Genomic DNA, 24,412 nt, shown 5'->3' with positions numbered 1-24,412 from the left:
TATTCTTATGTACATCTATATAAAAAAAACTTGTAAACGTCTTTTTTAATTTTTAAATTTTTTATTTCCATACTTTGTGGACCAGGCGTGAACGCAGACCCCACAATTTTAATGAACCACCATTCTGCAGGATCAAACATACCCATTCCTGTGTCTCGAGACATCTTCTATCATTATATGTAATCAGTTTTTTAAAATAGTCAACCATATAGGAGCCTATTAGTGACCACACACACACACACACACACACAGACATTCAGCTTTATATTATATATACAAGACAATCCTAGCCAAAAAGACAATAGCTCAAAATATTTGATAAAGCAAACGGCATTTATAGTTTTTTTTAATTTAAATTTCATTCAAAAAAATATTTTTTTTCAAAACGTAAATGTATTGTTTGGACAAAGAATACAATTCAGAGTTTGTATTCTCTGTCCAAACAATACATTTCTGTTTTGAAAAAATTTATTTTTCTGAATGAAATTAAAAACTATACATATATATATATATATATATATATATATATATATATATATATATATATATATATGACTACTTCATTTAATCACATAAATTAATATATACGAAAGTATAATTCTATGTGTAAACCTTATTTACTGCAACAGTGCTCAATACATAGGTAGAGCTAGGTAGTAAGTTATAAAAATATATATGGCAATTAAGCTACACAGAATATTTCATGTTTCATTCACGTTAGGATACGTCAGGATATAAGCCTGACAAATCCTAGCGTGGATTAAATGCGGAATATTCTGTGTAGCTTAATTACCATATATATTTTTATAACTTACTGTATATATGTATAAGTGTTTTTAATGGTAAACATGGTAAAAGAGTAAGCTAGGGTATAGGGGGCTCCAGAGGAGATAGCACCTTTTTAGCTCGGCTGCTGAACCTTCTAGAATGGACGAGTGCCACTGGTCCTCGACCATCCCCTAATCTCTTACATATGGCTCCACATTGCCATACCCCGGTTCCTAAACCATATGAGGGCATGCCACTACCTTGGGGTTAGATGTTGGCTTAGTGAAGGCCAGGGGGAAACAACACCTAAAGAAAATTCGAAGTGTAACCCCGCAAGCAGGTTGGTGTAGTACTTCCCACTGTCTCTGGCAGCTATTGCGGTTAAGCTAGTCCCAGATGTACTGGTCCAACCATTCCTTTGGAGTACACCAATGAGATCAAAGACGGGAGATGCTGATGCTTGGACAACTCAACTTCTCCATACCAATGTCCAGGCTTGCGCCCTAAAGAGACAACTCCAGCTATACAGCATATTTTGCTTGAAGGTAAATAAGTGTATAGGTTCTTATGATCCTTATTTTAAAAAGTCCAAAACACAAAAAACAAAAACAAAAAAAAAACAATAAGTGACCCTAATTTTTTTGTTTTCCCTCCATTAAGGATTTTTATCCTTGGGCACCTAAAATCAAAGATTAGATCATTCCTGCTGTAATGACCTGATCCCTGTTGATTGCAGGGTAATGGTAGTTCTATGCAGTTCTTGGGAGGTCAACCTTCACAGGCTTTGCCTTTTCTCTTTGAGAAGGGATTAGTTTATTGCTAATCGCCCAGGCATTTTTTGCAGATCAGAGTATCTATCCTTGGAGGCGCTGATTTTTCAATCCACTTTCTGACCCCCATGTTGGAGTTCTTGCAGTGGGAGAGAACTAAAAACCTTCCTCTCCATACATGCTGTCACTTGATCTTGACTTCTTGTTAATACCCCATCTAAAAATTAATCTCACATTATACCTTTTTTTTTTTTTTTTTTTTTTTACCATTTTGCACTTTCCCAAGTCTGGTACAAGCTTGTAGGCTCTGAGCGCTCTCCTTTGCTGCAGACATGACGTAAGAGTAAGATGCATCTTAAAAGATATTACTAGCAACCATTTTTTATATCATATCTATGATAAACAAGCGTACTACACCGCATTCCCTAAAGAATGAGATAATACTTGGAAAACTCATCATAACGAACTATGCTACTTCTCCAAAAAGAGGAGGTAATGCCTAGGAGGATTGTCTTGCGGTAACAACAGCTACTACACTACCTTTCTCTTCCAATAAAAAAAGGAAGAGGTCATGGCTGGAAGGACATTATCATGATAATAGATACTACCGCCTCCCCCGGGGTTGAAAGATAGTCTGAAATAATATAATAAACTGAATTTTTACTTAGTACTTTATCCACTACGCCACGGGTTTTTGTGGACAATTCTATTATGAATTTTGGGAGCCTTAAACCTATTTCTGTTTTTAGACATACAATCTATTTATATCATAATACACACACACACACACACACACACACACACGTAATAATAATTATATATAATTTTTTCTTTTATTGTAAACAAAAAGTGTGTGTGTATATATATATATATATATATATATATATATATATGATAAATGACAAACGTCTATATTCCAAATTTCATCATACTGACCATCTTATAATGTATTCCTTTAATTGCGTTGACATTCACAACTGTTTTGTAGCGCAAAATCAGTCATTTAGTTATTATATCAATCAATGAATCTATTCTCCCCTTAACTCCTCAGAAAAAATAGCAACTATCAATCCATTAAAATGAAATAAAATACATTTGGACATGATTACATTATTTTGTCATTTGTTTGTTATATGCTCTGCAATTACACTGACCTTCATAAATTAATGATTGGTATAAATAAAAGATGAAATATAATTGAAAAAAAAAAATCATTTGCACATAAATATATATGCACAGGAAAGGTAGTTTGCTTAAAACATTACTGGTAAATAAATGTGGAAGAGTATAAGAAGCCTGTAGCAATGCAGGAAACCGGGTATTGAAGTGTTGTGACGTATGAACAAAAACAGAGTTCAGAAATCTATTTTCAAAAAACAATTACAAATACAAATCAGTAAATCTGGACTTATTGTTTTAGATAACCGGGATAGTAGAAGTATTTAATATTTCGAGAATACATCTCTTTTTCAAAAAGAAATAAACCAAAAGAACTTCATAATATATATACATATATAGAAACAGAGAGAAATCTGTAGTAATTAGTAGATATCTAAATTAGTAAAATTGTACATCTAAAAAGAAAAATAGGTTCAAGGTTCCAAGCATTCATACTAGAACTGTTGGCAAGGACTCATGACATAGAGGATAAAGTACTTGGTAAAATTCATTTGTAAGCGATACTCTTCTGAAACGAGAGCATTTTACCCTTATTCCAAATCCTGTGCAGATTCCAAAGTTCAATAGAAAGATTCCAGAGTTCAGAAAGATACACCCGAAGAAGGCTGGAGGTTACATCAGCCGAAACATTGTAGAAAATAACACTCAAGATGAGAACTGTAGTCAGAATAATCCAAATACGGATTATCAATCCTCATCTCAAAAATTGCCTCAAATACAAAATCTCCATTAGCGAATGCAACTGTGCTGTCAAGCGGATTTTTACGTAATTTTGCATTTGTTAGCCTCAGTCCGCGTCGTTAACCATCGTGCCGTTTTGGCTAACAACTTAAATGCACCTCATATATATTTAGTGACTCATCTACTATTTGCGTTCTTAAATGTTTGGAATTTGAAAAAAAAAAAGAAAAAAAAAGTAAAAAAAAAAAGAAAACAGAACGGAAAGGCAAATAAATTGTAAGTCTGTAATGAAACCCTGGAATGGCAGCAGCCATCACGCTCGGCATCTATCCTACTCTCTTTTGCTCTTAATGCAGGAAATCAGCAATTGAGTAACACTCTGTCCCCCCCCCCCCGATTGAACGTGGGGTAACGTGGGCAAATAGGCGGGGGGGGGTGTACATAAATGCTTTTCAAAAACAAAATATGAGAACAGACATTTGTCCTTTTTACCACGGTCACCCTTTCTATATATATATATATATATATATATATATATATATATATATAAGACCTGCATACATTAAGTTATGCACTGAATAATAAAGTACATTAAATTCTTAAGCGTCTATAAAACAGTCTTGGAGAAGGCAAATTCCAAAACAATAAAAGTTTTGGTGGTTCTAGAGTTCTACTACTCATTTAAGCCTTCTTGGAAAATTTATGTTTGCTAACGTCTAACTGCGAAACTGTCACTAAAATAGAATAAAAAAAAATAAATAGAAAACTGTGGGATACTCAAGGCTGAAATTTGGTGGACAAGTCGGGCATCAACGAAGTTATGTGTTATTTATTTATTTTTTAATTTTCTTCCTTTGAAGATTGTAACGCTGGGTATGGGGCAGCCAAACCAGCTGCCAACATTGCCCTCCTTTTTATTGAAACCAACCGAGAGCTCCTTTTAGTATCCTCGTTGTTCCCTTAAGTGCAATTGTCTAGATCTCTTTTGCACTTGGTTTACCAGGAATATTAGATAGGTAGGACGTCAGGTTCTTCTTCATAAACCCTATGGCACCTATGATAACTGGTATGATTGATATCTCCCTAAGATTCCAGTTTCTTTTCATATCATACATGAGACCTTGGTATTTGGTCTGTTTCTCTCTTTCAGCTCTGTTCAGACCTCCATCATTAGGGACACTCATTTCAACCAAGGTTGTAACTCTTTCTGACTTATTCCATTATTTTCAGAATAACGGTTGGCAAAATACGTCAAGTTGGTTCAAGAGCTTTTATTTGCAAGATCAAAAGACATTAAAAAGAGAGAATCGGTGTTTAACGTTGTCAACTCAATAGAACTGCCAAGTCATAATTTTAGCAGGATAGTTTATTAGCAAAAGAGAAAGAACACAAAAGTAAATAAACAAACGTGTCAATTGCACAATAAGTCCCCAACCCTTTTGAATTGTTCACTTTTCACCAAGGGAAATGGTAAAGTGGCACCGTGTTTATAGCAAGAACCTCTTGACACAACGCTTGACTGATTTCTAAGCTTTCCCTCAAAGTTAGTTCAAGATCAAAGAGGACAAACATTCACTTTATGAATAATAAGTAAAAAAGAAAAAAAAAAAAAAAAAGAAAAAAATTGAAAACAAAAAAGATCAACAACAAAAAAAATATATGGGGAAAAAATGGAACAAAAAACAAACAAACAAAAAAAACAAACAAACAAAAAAAAACAAACAAACAAGATAAACAGCCAACGTAACCTCTGACCTTCTTCAGGTGCGTCTCATCAAACTCGGGAATCTACACTAAGAATATAATTCCAAATTAAGACTTCTATCCGGACCATGTCGCTGACAGAAGGAGAACAAGTTACTCTCTTCATTAAATTCAAAGTTCCGTACAAATTCCCAATTTCAACAGAAATAAGATTCCCCAAAGTTTGACAGGATATACCGGAGGTTACATCAGCCGAAACGTTGTGAGAATAACATTCAAGATGGGGACCAGTAGTTCACATAATCCAAATAATGTAAATGATCAATCCTCATCTCAAAAATTCTAAACAACAAAATCACAAAAACAGACTCTGAAAAATCTCGCCTATAATATAAACCTCACCTGTCTATTTAAATGTATGTACGTATGTATGTATGTCTGCTTAAAACTTTTGACAGAGACGACACATTTTCACGAGATTGGTATCGTTTTGAAGCTCGACCCTTTGGATGACAAATATCGAAAAATTGACCAAAAACAATTATTTCTTCACCCTCAACTAGGCACTTTTCTACAAGGAGGGGTCGCTTTTTTTGCCAATATTTTCGAAAGTCATCCCCTCTTTTTGACTGACTAGCCGTAATTTACACCTACATTACTACTGGTTTGGCGATGGACATTCTTTTCTTTCTTTGCGGTACAAGTTCGAGCCTGCCTCCTACCACTTTTTTTTTTTTTTTTTTTGCTTAACACCTCCAGACACCTGGTCAACGCCGGGCACCTAGGCTAGTCTGAAATAAGAGTAAATCCTAGCATAAATCGGAAATAAAAACATGAGACATAAAAAAAAATTATGCTCCATCAGCGTTTGCACTCACTATTTATCTAATTATATCACTAAAATCACTATTTATCTAATTATATCACTAAAATCACTATTTATCTAATTATATCACTAAAATCACTATTTATCTAATTATATCACTAAAATCACTATTTATCTAATTATATCACTAAAATCACTATTTATCTAATTATATTACTAAAATCACTATCTAATTATATCACTAAAATCACTATTTATCTAATTATATCACTAAAATCACTATTTATCTAATTATATTACTAAAATCACTATCTAATTATATCACTAAAATCACTATTTATCTAATTATATCACTAAAATCACTATTTATCTAATTATATTACTAAAATCACTATTTATCTAATTATATCACTAAAATCACTATTTATCTAATTATATTACTAAAATCACTATTTATCTAATTATATCACTAAAATCACTATTTATCTAATTATATTACTAAAATCACTATTTATCTAATTATATCACTAAAATCACTATTTATCTAATTATATTACTAAAATCACTATTTATCTAATTATATCACTAAAATCACTATTTATCTAATTATATCACTAAAATCACTATTTATCTAATTATATCACTAAAATCACTATTTATCTAATTATATCACTAAAATCACTATTTATCTAATTATATCACTAAAATCACTATCTAATTATATCACTAAAATCACTATCTAATTATATTACTAAAATCACTAAAATTAATATACATTTATATATGTATGTAGCATAATTGCGCTGACACACCAGTTCCTGTTAGATTAACAAAGTTAAGCATCATTGAGCCTGGTCAGTACTAAAGCGGATGACCATTTGCGAATACCAAGTGCTGTATGTTATCTCCGCTTTTCCTGGTGTTGCTGCCAGTCGTCCTGGATTTCTCCTTGCCATTGAAATCAGACAGTGCTGACTCAGAGTTGTGGTTGGCTATGACAACCTTTGCTTCACTATTAAACATACAAGCACAAGAGAGTATCCATTGTCTCTCCAGACAGAAGCCATATATCTATATATATAAAGTAGTAGCGTTTCTGTGTGTGTGTGTCTGTATGTACAACTCTTCTTTAGCCCACACCACTGGACCGATCAGGACTAAACCTAGCACAATGATGGTCTCTGATATAGGGATGGTGCATACCATTTTTCAAGGTCAAAGGTTAAGGTCATATTTGATGCGACTCTTCATAAACTCCCCCACCTAGAGATGGTGCACACCAAGTTGGGGTATCTTTGCTATATCTTTGATAAAAAAAATGTGTTTGTGATTCTAAACAAGTCTTAACCATTGTGATTTTTTGTAACTGTTTCAATTTTTATATGTAACAATATATATATTTTTATATGTACCAATATATATATTTTTATATGTAACAATATATATATTTTTATATGTAACAATATATATATTTTTATATGTAACAATATATATAATATTATACGTAACAATATATATAATATTATATGTAACAATATATGTGTCAACTTTGACATCTCTTATTTGCTTTAAAGTTCAGAGTTGAATTTCAGTCACTTCATGGATCTTAGGTTTACGTTCGGCAGCAGTGTAACTCTCGCTTCCATATTTTTGACCTTTAATCCTCATATTCCATGATGTTTCTGACAAAGAGAAAAATGCTGTTTTCTGGGTCAGAATTTATTCCATTTAACACTTATTGTTGGCAAGTTTCCGACTTTGAACTACTATTTTTTTAGCTCCTTACATCAAGTGGCTTCATACCTTGTATAAAGCGATTTCCTAAGAAAAAAAATCCAATCATATTTGGTACAGATAAACTGCTGTCTATGCCTGACTTGTCCATCGAGTTTTCAGTCAATAATATCCAACAGTCTTTGTTTTATCATAGTTCAAATGATAAGTAAGCACATCTGGATATGACATGCAAAATTATCACTGATCTTTCTCATGGCACAGCCCTCATTGTGTCTGCAATGATTTTCTTCAGTTCAGGAATAGCCTGGGAATTGTTTTGATAGACATTATCCTCGAGATAACCTCATAGATACAGAAAAAATATACAGAAGGGATTAAGGTCTGATGAGTGTGAAGCCCATTTAGAATCACATCTACTGATGAGATGATCACTAAAGTGCCCCTCCTCTATATTACTGAACAGCAATAAAACAAAGACTGTTGGATATTCATAACTGAAACTTGGTGGAAAAGTCGGGCATAGACTAAAGTTTATTTTGTACCAGATATGGTGTGATTGCAGAAAAGATTGTGAATTTTATTAAAGATTTCATGGGTGTTAAGTGGAGGGAGGACGGCGGGGTCACCCTGTCCTTCACAAACTTGAACGTTTGTAGGAGTAGCATTGTTGTAAGCATTATCTTTTATGTTGCCCTCAGCTATCCTTCTGCAACTAGATTTCTCCTTGTGGAAGTCTGAAGGAGAAATCGGCATAACATCTCTCCTCCAACCTGTCCAATAGTTTGCAAGAAGTGCCGAGAATTCTAGAAATAAAAAAAGAAAAAAAAAAGGCAATCGTTTTTGCGCAGAGAGTGAAGCAACCAGCAAAGAATGGTAAAGCTCAGTTCTGAGATCGGCATAGAACCAACAGACGCACCTCTTGATTCTACGACACAAAGTAGTGTGGGATGGAAGCGAGATTGGCTAAGCAGTCATGGTAGTTATGGCAACTGCACATTAAATAACATTTTTATTTAATGCCAAAGGAACACACAAACACACACACACACACACACACACACACATCTTATTTCTTTGTACATTTCCAATCTTTTATTATAAAGTGTGGATGTAAGTTATTTTATTTACTTTCCAAGTGGTTAGATAAATGGTCAAATGCGCGTTTGATAAGTGTTTCTGTGGAAGGAACTGGATTAGAACCTGGCACACCCAGACTTTCATCGGGTCATTAACCACTTAGCAACAGCCAGCCACTCCCAGAGGTGTGAATTGGAATATCATATAGCCCCCCCCCCCAAAACAAAAAATCTAAAATCCACATGAATTTTCCAACCTGGGAGCCACAGACCCCACTATATGTAGAGAGGACAGCACCCCCCCCCCCAAAAAAAAAGCAAAACTTATTTCCTAAACATCTCACAACCAGTTTGTACTAAGAATGTCGAAATTTAGATAAATACACTGAGTGTGCATATGGGGGATGGGGATGAGAAGTCGATGTTTGATTAAATGTAGGTCATTTAACTCTTCTATACACCCCTACCCTCATGAATTCTTAGAACTTAGCCATCACAGCAAATTTAACATTTTCAGTTTCCACAGAGAACTGTCATTAAAAAAAGGAAGGCAAAGCTAGATAAGACAAGACGGAGATCGGAAAAGGAAGAAAATATATATAAAAATAAATAAATAAATAAAAACAGGAAAAAAGAAAGAAAGATAAAACAAAAGAAACAAAGAAAGCAAAAGAGAAATTAAAATCCAGCCAAATATTGATGAAAAAAATAAGGAGCTAAGGCTCTAGCGATTTGACAGGAATCAGCATTTTCCTAAATGAGAAGACACTGAAACCGGGTCTAACAGTCAGTCAATTTTCTATCTTGCATATTAAACGAGAGAGAGAGAGAGAGAGAGAGAGAGAGAGAGAGAGAGAGAGAGAGAGAGAGAGAGAGATTCGTAGGTAGAGAGGTAAATAGATATGATGATTTTGTCTTGTTTTCATGGAGAATGGATTTTCTTTTGTTATTTTTTATGGCACATATTTAAATAAGTTCTGAAAAAGTTGCTATTCGAACAATTTTTATGTTGCACTGTATAACTAAAAATAAACATTGACTTGAAACAGTTGTAAACAATAACTTTAATAACTTTGAATAAGTTTATAATTGAAATACGATTCAAAAATAATTAAAATCGTTAAAAAGCACACACATATAATTTTCAGAATTTGAGAGATTATATAATTACTTCCACAGCCAAACAACGTCGCAGCTCACAAGAGCTATGACAGCCAACAAACCGGAAGTTCAAGACTCAAGTTTCGCCCTCATTTGGGCTCATCATTTAGACATATCCTAACTCGGGATTCAAAACCCGAGCCTCTTGCATGTGAGGCGAGCACTCTGCCACTTGAGCCAACGTGCCACACACAAGAAACTCTATTAACTAATACAGATCAAGCAAATTGCAGCTCTTCTTATACTGTCAAGATTTAATCTTCCTCTGGGGTCAGCAGATCTTAAACCTCACATTAGACATTCATCGTATCAATCTCATATCATTTCTCTCCATGCCACGCATGTCCTCAACCTTAACGAGCCAGATGTCACTTTCATATATTATTACACTGTGTACACATGCCTGATAGACCCTTCTGTTGATCGACAGTGGTAACACTATGTAAGAGGTTGCCTCAGAAGATTACTAAATGTATATCGTTACCATTCTTATCAAACATAACAGGACCCCCCCCTCCAAAAAAATAAAACAAAAAAACAAAAAGAAAACAAAAGACGCATAGAAAGAACTTATGTCATTTGGAAACTCTCACAGGTGAAACCTTAAACCTGAGTGACAGATGGTGAGGATAATACGGCGAAAGGTGGGAGTTATATTCAGAAAGTATCTGTCTTGGGCTTCCATCGATTGTAATAGAATCTGGGGCATTTGGCAAGGTGTCAACTGCACCAGGCATCAAATGTTTCTGATGAGGGGAAAGGAGAGAAGGGATAAGGAAGGGGGAACAGGAAGGGAAGGGGGCCACAAAAACTGGTATAAGTAACACTCTAGAAACGAACAACATACATATACAAACGCTCCTTGGATTGTTTTTTTTTTTTTATATACTTTGTCGTTTTAATAGAAAAAATGTCTTCTATCCAAGAAAAAAAAAAAAAAAAAAAAAAAAAAAAAAACGATGCGAAAATATTTATCATACCTATATCGTCATCAAAACGGCTTACTTATTTAAATCAATATTAAAACAGTCTTTTTAAATACTGTATATACAGTACAAACGACTCAAACACATCCATTTGCATGTCATTCATTTGTAATTTATTGCCCTATTTTCATATATATATATATATATATATATATATATATATATATACTAGCAAATGTACCCATCGTTGACTGGGTTCAAAAACAGCCTACAGAAAATGGACTCTGATTTATGAAAGTATGATAGGTTATGAAAAGGAAGGGTTGGTTGTAAAGAGATAGTTTCGAAAACCAAAGCAAAATATGATGAAAGTAAAAATGAAATAGATAAACCCCATAATTTATTATACCATACCTGTTCACACTGAAACACTTATCACAATATTATGTGGATCTATCTTAAAAAACCTTGTTAAACTTTGTAACATATTTCCATTTTATGGAGGTCAGGCGTGAACGAACACCCAATAATTTTATTATACCATATTTCTTCAAACTGAAACATAAAATTATCAAAGTATACTTACGTAGATAGATATGAAAAGTCTTTATTAAAGTTTGTGCCTATTTCCATTCTATGGAGGCCAGGCGCGAATGCAGACATCACAATGTTATTATACCATCCCTACTTGTTAAAACATGCTTATCAAAGTATTATGTACATCTATATCAAAAACACTTGTAAACGTTTTTTTTTTTAATTCTTAACTTTTTTATTTCCATACTTTGTGGGCCAGGCACGTACGCAGACCCCACAATTTTAATGAATCATCATTATGCCAGATCAAACATATTCATTCCTGTGTCTCGATACATCGTCTATCATTATATGTGATCAGTTTTCTATAATAGTCAACCATATAGGAGCCTATTCGTGACCAGACACACACACACACGTTCAGCTTTATATATATATATATATATATATATGGTGAGAATAATGGAAATAGTATTCCGACAAAATAGAGAAATAAAAAGGAACAAACCGTGTTATGTGTTCATCAACGTTTCGTCTTTATTTCGAGATTTCCTCTGGATGGATGAGATTAAGACAAATATCAAAAACTACGAAACATCTCCAAAACAAACCAGTTTCCAATGGAGGTATATACACTATTCCTTGCCAATATGGCTTTCATAGAAACGTTGATGAAACCCAGAGTAAGTTAGAAAAAAGGCTCATAAAAGAGATATAAGAAATAGCAATTCTCTAAGTGCATTATTTTCTCATTCATTGCAGCATAATCACACCTTTGACTTTAAACAAGCAAATTTATTTAAAATAAACCATGCCGGAGACTTCTGGAATCAGCGCTTATCGCGCAATTACGCACAATTAAACAGCATGCAAGTTTCTATAATGTAGCGCCTTTAATAAGTAAACTCTTATTAAAAGAGCAATTTAATTGTAGACACCGGTTAACCTTCTCACACCATTCAAACACCCCCTTTTAATAATTAATAGATATAATCTCAATTAATAAATTACATAACAAAACACACTCATTTCATTTCTGTTACACACCTATATTTGAATTTTAACATACATATTCTTTCCAGAAAGAATATTAACTGCGTTCATATCTTTTAAAAACATATTAACGACTATTTGATATTATTAAAAATCTCCCTCTCTTTAACAACGCAATCCACCCCCCTTTGAATTTACGTCTTTTTCCGTTTCTGAAATAGAACAGCGTCACATTTTGCACATGAAACATTTTCAAATATTTGTACTGGTGTTTTTGTTTCTTAATCTCATTCACCCAGGGGAAGTTTCAAAATAAAGACGACACGTTGATGAACACATAAAACGGTTTGTTCCTTTCTATTTCTCTCGCTCTCTCTCTCTCTCTCTCTCTCTCTCTATATATATATATATATATATATATATATATATATATACATACACACACACATTTAATAGCTTTGTCGATATTAACACGAATTAAACTGATTTAATTTTTTTTTTAAATTACCAAAACCTTAAAATGTTATATTACCTTCTCTCACCTTTAATCCATCTTCATAATATAACGTTTCTTCCTCTGCCTCCCACTTTCTATACCAGCTTATGTTTTCCTCCTCTTTTTTAAAAACAAACTTTCCAGTTTGAGACATCTCCTTTCTTTTTGTTTCACTGATTAAGACATGATATGAATATTAGTGTGAACACTGGGGAAGGATAATTTATTTCCATCATTTTTTGATGAAGAGTATACAGTCATTAATTATAAACCGAGATGATCGAGTTAAATTACCGTTTAAGCGCAGAAAGTCAAGTATTACGGTTCACTCTTGTGCCCCCTTGTCATATTAACAAAGCCAAAAATCTGTAATACTTTTGCTCACACGCACACACACACGTTCACACGAAGATGAAACGCATCTTCGTTTGCTAATATTTCTTTGAGATAAGACATTCTTTGTAGATAAGAACTGAGGAATTTTTTTTTTATAGCTGCGTGGAAAATAGAAAAACCATTATAAATATCCAAGTTTTTTATTCACTGTGCTGTTTTCACTTAAAAAAATTTTTTTTACGGCCTTTGATGTGCTGCCATGTCATCAGCATAAATGTCTACGAATGATCTTAGGATGTGATTCGGAAGATCATTAATGTAGATCAGGAAGAGAGTCGGACCCAGGATGAACCCCTGAGGGACTCTAGCATTAATACTATGAACTTCTGATTTCTGCCCACTACTCTTATGAACCTATCAGTGAGAAATGATTTAATAATTAAAAAGACATTTCCAGCTATACCATAGCTGAAGATCTTGTGAAGTAGACCTTTATGCCATACCCTATAAAAGGCCTTTGATATGTCAAGAGCAATTGCTCTAAAAAAACAAAACAAAACAAAAAAAAACAACATATATATACAAGTCCAAATATAATGAACAAAAAAACAAAATATTTTTTCAAAAGTGCTCGATATATATGTCGAGCTTAGGAGCAAAGTGTAGCATCTGTTCTGATACTGCACATCACCTTTTCTGATCTTGATCAGTGGAGGAGAAAGTCCTCTAGATTGAGGCAATTTTTATTTTCGCTCCTATCCAGAGTGCCCCTTTTTGGGGAGCTGGATTTTCCTAACATTAAAAACCGACCTTGTGTCTAACTCTGCCCTCGTGGGGGAGAAAAGTAAATAGGAAAACTATATAAATTACAGAAAAGTCCCTATGCAGATCAATCTACGTTTTGACAATGTTAACCATCTCGTCATGGGTTCAATAATAGCTAATATAACAGAATTATATAAATATCAGATACATCTTGATGAGACAGTTAATGTCGTAGAAACGTAGAGGGATTTTTTTAATGTTTATATAATTTGATTTTTATATATATATATATATATATATATGTATATATATATATATATATATATATATATATATTGATACACTAGTTCCTATTAGATCACCAATATTACGCACTGCTGAACCTGATCAGTATAAAAATGGGTGACCATTTGGGAATTCCAGGTGCTGTATGTGGTCTCCGCTTATCTTCGCATCGTTTTCAGTCATCTAGCAGTTCTTGTCACTAGACTACAGCAGTGCCGATTCAGAATAAGAGTGTTTGGAGATTGCACAACCCTTGTCTCACAATTACACATGAAGCTACCCTTGCAGAAGGTATCCATTGTCTCTTGAGATTGAACGGAGGTGTATATATATATATATATATATATATATTAAAAACTGGATTTGCCGGCTCGTTAACGCTTTACAAAGTTCACACTCCTTGAAACATTTAATTTAGAATAAGTATTTCATTCTTATTTATTCATTTAGATGAACACTAACATTTTGGTTATTTCCATACAAATTTATTTATATTTTAACTAGCCTGGGTGCCCGGTGTTGTCCGGGTGTTTGAAGGTGTGTGTTGAGGAAAAAAAAAAAAAAAAAAAGTAGTAGTAGGCAAGCAGGCTCGAACCCATACCGCGAAGAACAAAAAAAACATGACGTCTTTGCCGTTGCGTCCATCACCAAGCCAGAAGTGGTGAAGGTTTCAATTATGGCCAGTCAATTGAAAAGAGGGGATGACTTTCGAAAATATCGGTGAAAAAAGGCAGACATACAAACATACATTTAAACATACATACATACATACATTTAAACAACCAGGTGGAATTTATATTATAGACTAGCGAGGGGTACCCAGCGTTGCCCGGGTGTTTTTGGGTGTATGTGAAAAAACCACAAAGAAAAACAGGTGCCTGTGAAAAAAAAAAACCGAAGCCTTGACGCGTAGTAAAGTGTGAAAAAAAAAAACAGGTGCGCGTTTTTGATTGACGAGACGGCAATAGGTATTCAGCAGTTAGAATTTTCTGCGGGACAGCTTAAAAATCGGTTTGTTTGTTTTTAAAAACTCGCTCCCTGTTTATTAGGGGGAGCGTCTCGTCTCGAAATGAAAGCTACCGTCTGATATGACGACGAAGTCGACATTGATCAAACGTTACTTAGCTCTCTAGAGACCACTGGCTTTCGGCCTGTGATTAAAGTCGAGTTTCGCTTTTTGTTTATACCGAAAACCGAATGTAACGCGTGCCGATGCGGGGAAATGTGGAATAATTAACGTTTGAAAGTCAATAAAATTAAATAGACAAGCGAGCTCCGTGGTTAAGTGTGAGATGTTACAATTTATAGATGATATAAAAAGTTTTAAGAAGTTGCGAAGCGAGCGAGCGAGCGCTTCTCTGAAAGAAGCCTTTTGTGGACATCGAGGAAAAGCATAATCTCAATCAATAAATTACATAACAAAAACACACTCATTTCATTTCTGTTACACACATACATACATACATTTTCGCTTTTATATATATAGATGATTGTAAAGAAAGAATGCAATTTGTCTGTTCACCTGCAATTTAGAAATAGAACTCTTGAAAATCAAGTCAGCTCCCTTAAAGAAAGGAACACTTTGTTCAGAAAATAAAATATTGTGAAATAGAAATATTTGTTATGCGTGTCTGAAAGTTTAAAAATATTATCGTTATACTGGGGGGGGGGGTCTTTGCCCGGTCGTAAAATATGCTTAAATATATTTTAATTTGTCCAGATTTCATATATATTATATAGCCCTGATTACAAAAAAAAAAGAAGAAAAAGTATTTGGGTGCCATCAGCTAGAATCGAAACTGAAAGCAAAACTGTAGCACCCAAAGCTGTTGACGTTACCACTGTACCAACGTGACACGTATATAAACCGATTAAAAATAACCCGAGCGCCATTCTGTGACTTTTAATTTTGTAAGAGATAGAGTTTGAAAATATACAGAAAATAGACAGACATAGTGAATTTTATAAATTAGATATATAACGAGCTTAACCTACCTGGTGTTGCTTGGGATTCATTAATTGTTTATCTTTAAATTAATTTAGATTGAAAGTAAAATAAAAAAAACAATAGGCAAGAAATTAAGTAAAAAAAAAGTCACGTAATGGCTACAAAATGTTATTACTAGTATAGAGAAGAGATGAAAAGAAAAGCTTAGTAATAACGTAAAAAAAAAAAAAAAAACGTATAAAGTCATATTTTAAACTGCTTTAAATTTCATTATTTAAAATTGTCACCATCATAGCAATCTTTCTGATCTAAATATTTTTTTTTTCTATTTTCAAACAAGCTGAAACAAAAAAAATTTTGGTAGTGTAAATAAACATGCTGGAATGAAAAAAAAAAAAAAAAAACACAAAATGGTTAGCCAGAATCAAATATCGATGTTTACATGCAATGTCGTTTGGGTATAAATTCTAAAATCCAGCATGGTAACTTTATAGATTTGATTCTGAGGGTATTTATGAGCCGTTCCCCTTAAGTAATCCAATTTACCAAATTTACACTACCGATTCCTATGATATTATCCCATTGACTACTGTACACTCTTTAACTCTTATCCTCGAGTGGCCTCTGAGCCTTGATAAGTGGGGACTCCTTTGTAAAATACACACACACACACAGATACACATATATATACATAATAAACATTTTATATATATATATATATATATATTTGAAATTTTTTTTGTGGGGGGGGGGTACAAAATTTAATTATGGCTAAATATAGACGAATTAACATGATTAAAAAAATAAAAAAATGAAAATAAAGGCTACCTAACTAGGTTCCGTTCCTTGTGTAACAGAGCTAAATTGAGGAAAATTATGATTAAAAAAAAAAGTTTATTAATATGACGGGGAAGAAGAAAAAAAACGAAAAGTAAGGAGGGGGGGGATTACATAGAAATCAAATCAAGTCCTAAGAGATTTTCTTTTTGCTTACAAAGAGGTCTCAAAGACTTAATAAAAAAGTTTCTAGAATGTTTAGATGATATATATATATATATATATATATATATATATATATATATATATATATGTGTGTTTTTTATGACCAAAAGTATAATTAGTCGTATTTCAGCAACATCTGTATTTTTCAAATACATCTATGGTTAGTCATAAAGATTGGAATGTCTTTCAAATATCACATCTACCGTTGTAACTTACTGATAAAACAGCCATCAACACCTACGAACTAGCATTTGTATTTTTCAAAGATATCTGATGGTTAAGTCATAAAGATCAGAATGCCCTTTCAAATATTGCATCTACTTTCTGATGTATATTAGCAACGCTGATGTCACAGTTTTTAATATATTGTGGCAATCTAGAGTGGAAAGATACAATCAGTTTCATCTATTTTTCAATTAAATTTTTTTGCTAAGTAATCCTTATAACCAACCCACATTTATATAAATATATATATATATATGTAAACTAGCAAGCCACTTGGCGTTGCCCGATCGTAAAATATGCATAAATATATCTTAATTCAGACAGAAACCGAGACATGTGCATGCGAGTATTGTTTTTTTTTCTAAACAATTCACTTTTTTTAAATAAAAAAAACAAAACAATACTCGAGCTAAGATCAAAACAAAAATCTAAAAACATTGAGTCAAGTTCGATAGCCATTAGGCCAGCTTGATACGATTTTACAAAAGTGTTTTCAAACTTATTCTTAGCATAAGGAATCTGTCACATGACCGATTTACACACGCGTGACACAGTTGACAAACAGATAAAAATCCGATGACCCCCATGTACCAATTTTTAACTCCCTAGCAGCCCTTTTTACCGGATGAAAACCAACTAAAACGTTTTCCACATGTTTGAATACCCTATAAACCAATTTTCAAGTCTGCAGATAAAAAATTCTTTGAGTACATACACACATTCTCACTTATATAGATATATAGATTGTGGTAATCTAGAATGGAAAGAGAAAATCAGTTTCATTTATTATTAAATTACATTTTGTTGGTAAGTGGTCCTTATAACAAACCCACATTTTTCTATATATAATACAAATGAATGCTTGGTTGGTTGGTTGTTTTACGGCATATCAACCCTTTTCGGGTTATTTAATGCCGAATCCAAAGATTCAGAAGAAAAATCTTTAATAGAATATATTTGTTGTTTTCAAATCAGTTTCTATTCAACCCATAGTTGGGACCCTAACAGGTACTACCACTCCGGGTCAGAGTGGACCTGGGAGCAATGGCAATTAAAGGGTGGCTCCACACTCCCCAAAGCCCACAAGCTGGGGCCTGACCACTGGATATAGTTTAAGGTCATATGCAGGACCAAATGAATGCTTGGACTTTCATATAAGGTCAACATCTTTATAAAGTTTAACTTAGCGTCCAGGATGATACTTAACGATATGGTCAAAGATTAGAGTGTCTTTCAAATATCATTACCTACTTTCTGATGCATATTGGCAGCTTCTAGTACATTGTTGAAATTTAATGTGAAAAGATACGGTCAGTTTCATATATTATTTAATCAACTTATGCTTAGTAAATAGTTCTTATGACCAACCACATTTTTATATATACAGTGTGCGATGGCTTTTGAGGACATTTTTATTATGTTAATAAAGAACAATTTTTTTTTCACGAAAATGCATATATTTAAATCAAATTAACAAACTGAAGGATCTAATCAGTTTCATTTATTTTCAATCAAATTTTGGAGGTAAGTAATTTCTATAACCAACCCATATTATATTATATATATATATATATATATATATATATATACACACATACACTATATCGCTATTTTTTAAACGTAACATCTCCCATTTTATTTTAAACATATCGACTCCCATTTCACTCGATTTTATAAATAAAAAAAAGGAAATCTCTCAATTCAGCTTATGAAAAGTGAGGGTGCAACCGGTCAGCTGGCCTCCCCCATTATTTATTTTTTTTTTTTTCATTTCCCACTTTTAATTATGATCAAAACGGGTCTTCCTGACATGATTGCAATAATGAAATTTTGTATCCCGCATAAAATTATGATACAAGTAAATCTTTGAAAGTAATTTTGCTCAAATAAAATATTGGATTTACAAAAGATTTTTGGTAATAATAAAAATAATAATAATAATAATAAAAAAAAAATGGGCACTAATAGGTTAATGCTGAAGTGAATAATTCTTTTGATTAAAAGTTTGGCAATTATTGGTGTTGCGATTGTAGATAATTCTAGATAAACTGACTAGTAGTGTTGATTTATAACCCTCTCTCCCCCCACCCTGTTCCAGGTGACTGGCCTTGGGCCTGTACTCCACATTAGTATATGTGAGCCACACCTCGACAATTATCAGAGATCAGTAATTTTATAATATGATGAGAACGGAACAAGAATGGCAGATTTCTTTTACATCATGTAAATTCCATAACTGCAAATCGTTCAGTTGTGGAAGAGAGAGGGTAGTGTGAGGGTGGGTGCTTAGATCAAGAATGTTAAACAATTCTGTGTACATACACTTGGCATTTATAACCAATAGGAATCATTTACACATCTGCCGACGTCAACAAATTCTCCAACAAATGTTAGAGAGAAAATAGGACTATTGTACATATCGTCTTAATACCCTTGCCGTCGTCGACATTACTGTGCATCTATTCATGCCATGCCATAAACTGAGAGCAACCAAAATGTTTACCTAACAAATACTGCACTTCTGGCATTTGAACCCATGCCCTAAACTTTAGAAATCAATAAAACACTTGGATTGTATCTCGGAAATTTTTTTTAGATAATGATTGGCAATTTGAAATATTCAGTCTACTGTTCTAATCGCAGTAATTTTCATAATGTTTCAGCCGATGAAATCCCAGGCTTGGTCCTGGATATGACCTTAAACTATATCCGATGGTGAGGCCCCACCTTGCGGGCTTTGGGGAGTGTGGAGCCACCCTTTAATTGCCATTGCTCCCAGGTAGGGCCCCAACTATGGGTTAAATAGAAACCGACTTAAAAAAAAAACAAATATACTCTATTAAAAAATTGTTCTTCAAAATCACTGGATTCGGCATTAAATAACCTGAAAAAGGTTGATATGCCGTAAAACAAAAACAACCAACTAATCAAACCCCAAGCTTATTTCCGGTCAATGTTTTCAAACTAAGAAAACCCGCAAAAGACCTAAACAGAGTTCTCTTCAAAGTTCCATACCAAGTCTTTGAACAAAGATTGGTAAGTTCAACAAGAAGGTTACATCAGCCGAAACGTTGTGAATTTGACAACTAAGATGAGAATACACGTTTCTGATTTTTTTTTTTTTTTTAGATGAGGAATGATTATTCGTATTATTTGGAGTTTTTCAAACTATCGTTCAATCCTCAGTGTGGGCAAGCGAAAATACAATTGCAAATTACTTAAGACCTCTATCCAGTCATGGTTGACAGAACAAGAGCAAGCTACCTCTGTAAATTAAATAAAGGGCTCCATTCGAAATTCTGTGCAGATTTTTGAGTTCAACAGAAAGATTCCAGAGTTCGACAAGGCACACCTGAAGAAGGTCAGAGGTTACATCGACTGAAACGTAAAAATGACACTCAAGATGAACACAAGTCCGAAAAATCCAAACAATTGTTTTTAATTTAAATAATGAATATATTGAATAATATAGCAAAACTAAACATGTCTTAGTTATGTGTTTTATATGTAAAGTAAAAAAAAAAAAAGGGGGGAGGGGTTATACTTGTATGACTCATATTTATAACAATACTGTTTAAAAAAAAATTCTAATTATGAAGATATATTTATGTCTGTATGAAGTGAGGCATGTTTATATACTTGGATCTACAAGATTCACTCCTATACTAATTAACCGATCATTATGATTTTTGAAACACAAACATAAGGGGTCTAAATGTGAGCTATATTTAGTTTAATTTTAGTTTTATAAAAAATAGTGGACAACCTTCGTAAAAATTTAGATAGCCTTGATTGTTGTGAAATTTTAATACGAATTAGACATGAATTAATAAATATTTCCCAAATTTCAGGGGTTTTTTTTGTGGGGGCGGGGTATTTTAAAAGAACTAATATGGGCACAATCTTCCATTTGAAAATTCAAATATTTCAGATTTGTACAGAATTTGATCTGTAGTTATTAGACACCAAGATTTCCTGAATTATATTTTCTTAAGACTCCATAAGCTTAAGCTTTAAAATAAGACATTTTGAAAAAAAAAAAAAAAAAAATATATAATGGATTTTGATCAAAAGTGAAATAAGGATTCTGGACATAAGGTCAAGCAGCATTATATCGTGATTTTTAATATATGTAAGGATATCGGTAAGTAGTACAAAACTGTTCTCTTTGGAGAGTTCATTTTACCAATCCTTGAACAGGTATTCTTCCTGTGTGTGTGTGACATTGCTCAACTTTAAATCTAAACTCTAGACCTTGACTCAAAATCCAAAATAAGTGATATAATTATGTCTAAAAATAAATGTATGAAGTGTATAAAGCCTATGATTGTTAATGTGAACAGAAACCACATCTAAAAACATTCAGATCTTTTTTTTTTTTTTTTTTTTATATAAGAGGAAAGAATTAAATGCATTCAGGGAAAGATAACCTCTTTTGGCGGGAAATGAATAAATGCAAATCAAGAAATGGTTGGAATGCTAACTACAAACGATTCAAATATAGAAATTAAAAATTGGTTAAGGGAAACAGACAGGATTACTGTTGAACAAACAAACAATAAAAAATAAAAATAATAAAACAGGATACAAATGTAGCAGAGAACACTATTTAAAATGTTATTAGAATTAAACAAAAACCAAAAAACCAAAAAAGACCCCCCCCCCCCGAATTTTGCTAAATGGAAGGCAAACAATTTTAATTTATAAAGAAACTAGCATGAAAACTCAATGTTGCCCGGGTTTTAATGAGGAACGATATGTTCTTTTTTTCACTCCTAACCTCTTATAAATTTTTTTTTTTTTTTTTTTAACTTTTATCCTCCCCCCTGCAATCTAGTCAGAAAAAAAAAATGAATTTTTAGAAAACTCTTTAAATTAGTGGCTTAAACATATGTTAAGATTTCATTAAAATTGGATAGACATATTTCAAGTTTTAAAGGGGATTCTGTCCACATAGCTCCATTAAAAGGGGCACATAAAGATTCAGGACCACTTCTATTATCTTCCCTATTGAACTTTATACATAAAGTTTATCAAAACAGGATATCTTTGTTTTTTTGCTTTTGAACCTCGAACTTATTTGCAGACTGTTATCCTCATCTTCATAATTGTTGTTGTTCCACCACGTTCCGGCCAATCCATCCTCTGGTCTTCTTCAGGTGATTAACCTCGACGGGGTAGGAATGCTAAGTCTTGTAACTGTATCCCAGGTAATTACTGCTTTCTATACTTGTTGTCTCACCACGTTTTGGCCAACTAATCCTCTGGCCTGCTTTGGGTGGACCTGTGGTGCAGTGGATAGAGGCATTGAATCTTGGTGGTTCCAGGTGAGCATTGTCTGAAGATAGCGGTTTCAATCCTACCCAAAGCATGCCAGAGGATTTGTTGGCCAAAATGTGGTCAGACAACAACAACTATGGAAGGCAGTAAATACTGGGGATCGCCTGAAGAAGGCTAGAAGATGAAACGTGGTGAAACACCAACAACTATGAAGATAAGGATAACAGTCCGCGAATAAATAAAAAGATATTTGGACAATTTTAAATGAAGAAGACATTCGTTTTATTAAAAAAAAAAAAAAAAAAAAAAAATATGAGATTCATTTTTATGGAAAAAGAAAGAGTAATTTTTTCTTAACAGTATTGACCCTGACAGATATTTGTGTTTTTTTTGTTGTTTTTTTATGGAAATCGCTTCAGACAAGACATGAAGCCACTTAATATCAGGAACTAAAAAAAATAGTACTTCAAGATCAAAAATTTGCCAACGATAACCCAGAAAACAGCAATTCTTCCCTCTTTGTCAGAAACATCGCTCTTGGATTGCGAAAACTAAAGGACAAAATAAGGGAAACAAGGGTTATGCGGCTGCCAAAAGTAAACCCAAGATCCACTTTCTATTCTCCTATTCAAAAGGGATATTTTTAACAGTACAGATTGCTGTAGAAACCACCGTGTTAATAGTAAATTATACAAATTAATGTGAAAAGCACTGTAGAATTTCGACGAGTTTTTGTTAGTAATAATAATAATGATGATAATACCCTCTCTTTTGAAGGAAGCGGGAATGCATTCTCTAAAATCAGGGTTTTGGCGCAATTCCTTCAATACTGATAAAGAGGCAGAGGTTATTATGCCTTTGCACATATGTGCAGACGCCTATTTCAGTTTTTTTTTGTTTTTTTGTTTGTTTTAACGAACTTAATTTTCTTAAACGTGTACAGAATTGTGAACAAACTGAAAAAAGGGATACAGTTTATTTCATTTGAACTAGTTGTCAGAAAAATATGTTGATTTTTTTTTTTCCAAATCCATCTATCAACTCTACTATTTAAAAAGAACTTTGTGTGTGTGTGCGTGAGAAAGAGTTCATTCTGTATGGTCTCCCTAAACGACTAGGCCGATTTTTTTTTTAAATTTCACACAAATGTACTTTATATGCCTGCTAGTGTTCTTAGATAGGTTTTGTATGGAAATGTCTTTGATAAGTATCGATAATCAAAATAATCCGATGAAAGGAACAGGCGATTTTGATTCAAGTTAACATTTTATACAGCCTAACATCACAAGTGCATTTGACAAGTTTTAATACCGCACAAAGGCCCGGTATATAAAATTAACAGCAGGTTTTTTTGATATGACAGTAGCATGTTTGAAATAAATGTTTCTGTTTAGAGCACAACTGAACCATGATACTTGATATTTGCATGTTAAACTTTAATTCAAACCATTATATTAAAATAATTTTATAAAAATCAACAATAGGTTCTCTACAGTGCAATTTAGATTACAATATATTGTGGACTAAGTAACTGCACGGAGCATTGAAAAATGGGCGATTTTACCAATTTCGATGACAATAAAATATGGGAGGGTTGCCCATTCATTTCTGGGCAACGTCAGGCCTTCCTGCTAGTTTATCAATAAATTTGAGAAGGACATTTTTTTTATTTAAATCGGTTATAAAAAAATATTGCTTGCATTTAAAATTGTAAAAT

At 33.1% G+C, this 24,412-nt stretch overlaps 1 protein-coding gene across 7 annotated transcripts in view; it reads right to left on the bottom strand.

Annotated features, from left to right (window-relative positions):
- The window catches only part of LOC145245893 (uncharacterized), a 321,405-nt gene that overhangs the window by 231,682 nt on the left and 65,311 nt on the right, over nucleotides 1-24,412 (bottom strand). The gene's annotated exons all lie outside the window — the stretch shown is intronic.

The sequence above is a fragment of the Euprymna scolopes genome, chromosome 23 (assembly GCF_053919585.1).
Source record: "Euprymna scolopes isolate OS-2025 chromosome 23, ASM5391958v1, whole genome shotgun sequence".
Classification (NCBI taxonomy): domain Eukaryota; kingdom Metazoa; phylum Mollusca; class Cephalopoda; order Sepiida; family Sepiolidae; genus Euprymna; species Euprymna scolopes.
Note: the sequence above shows the minus strand (reverse complement) of the source record. Positions and strands in the feature narration are given on the sequence as shown.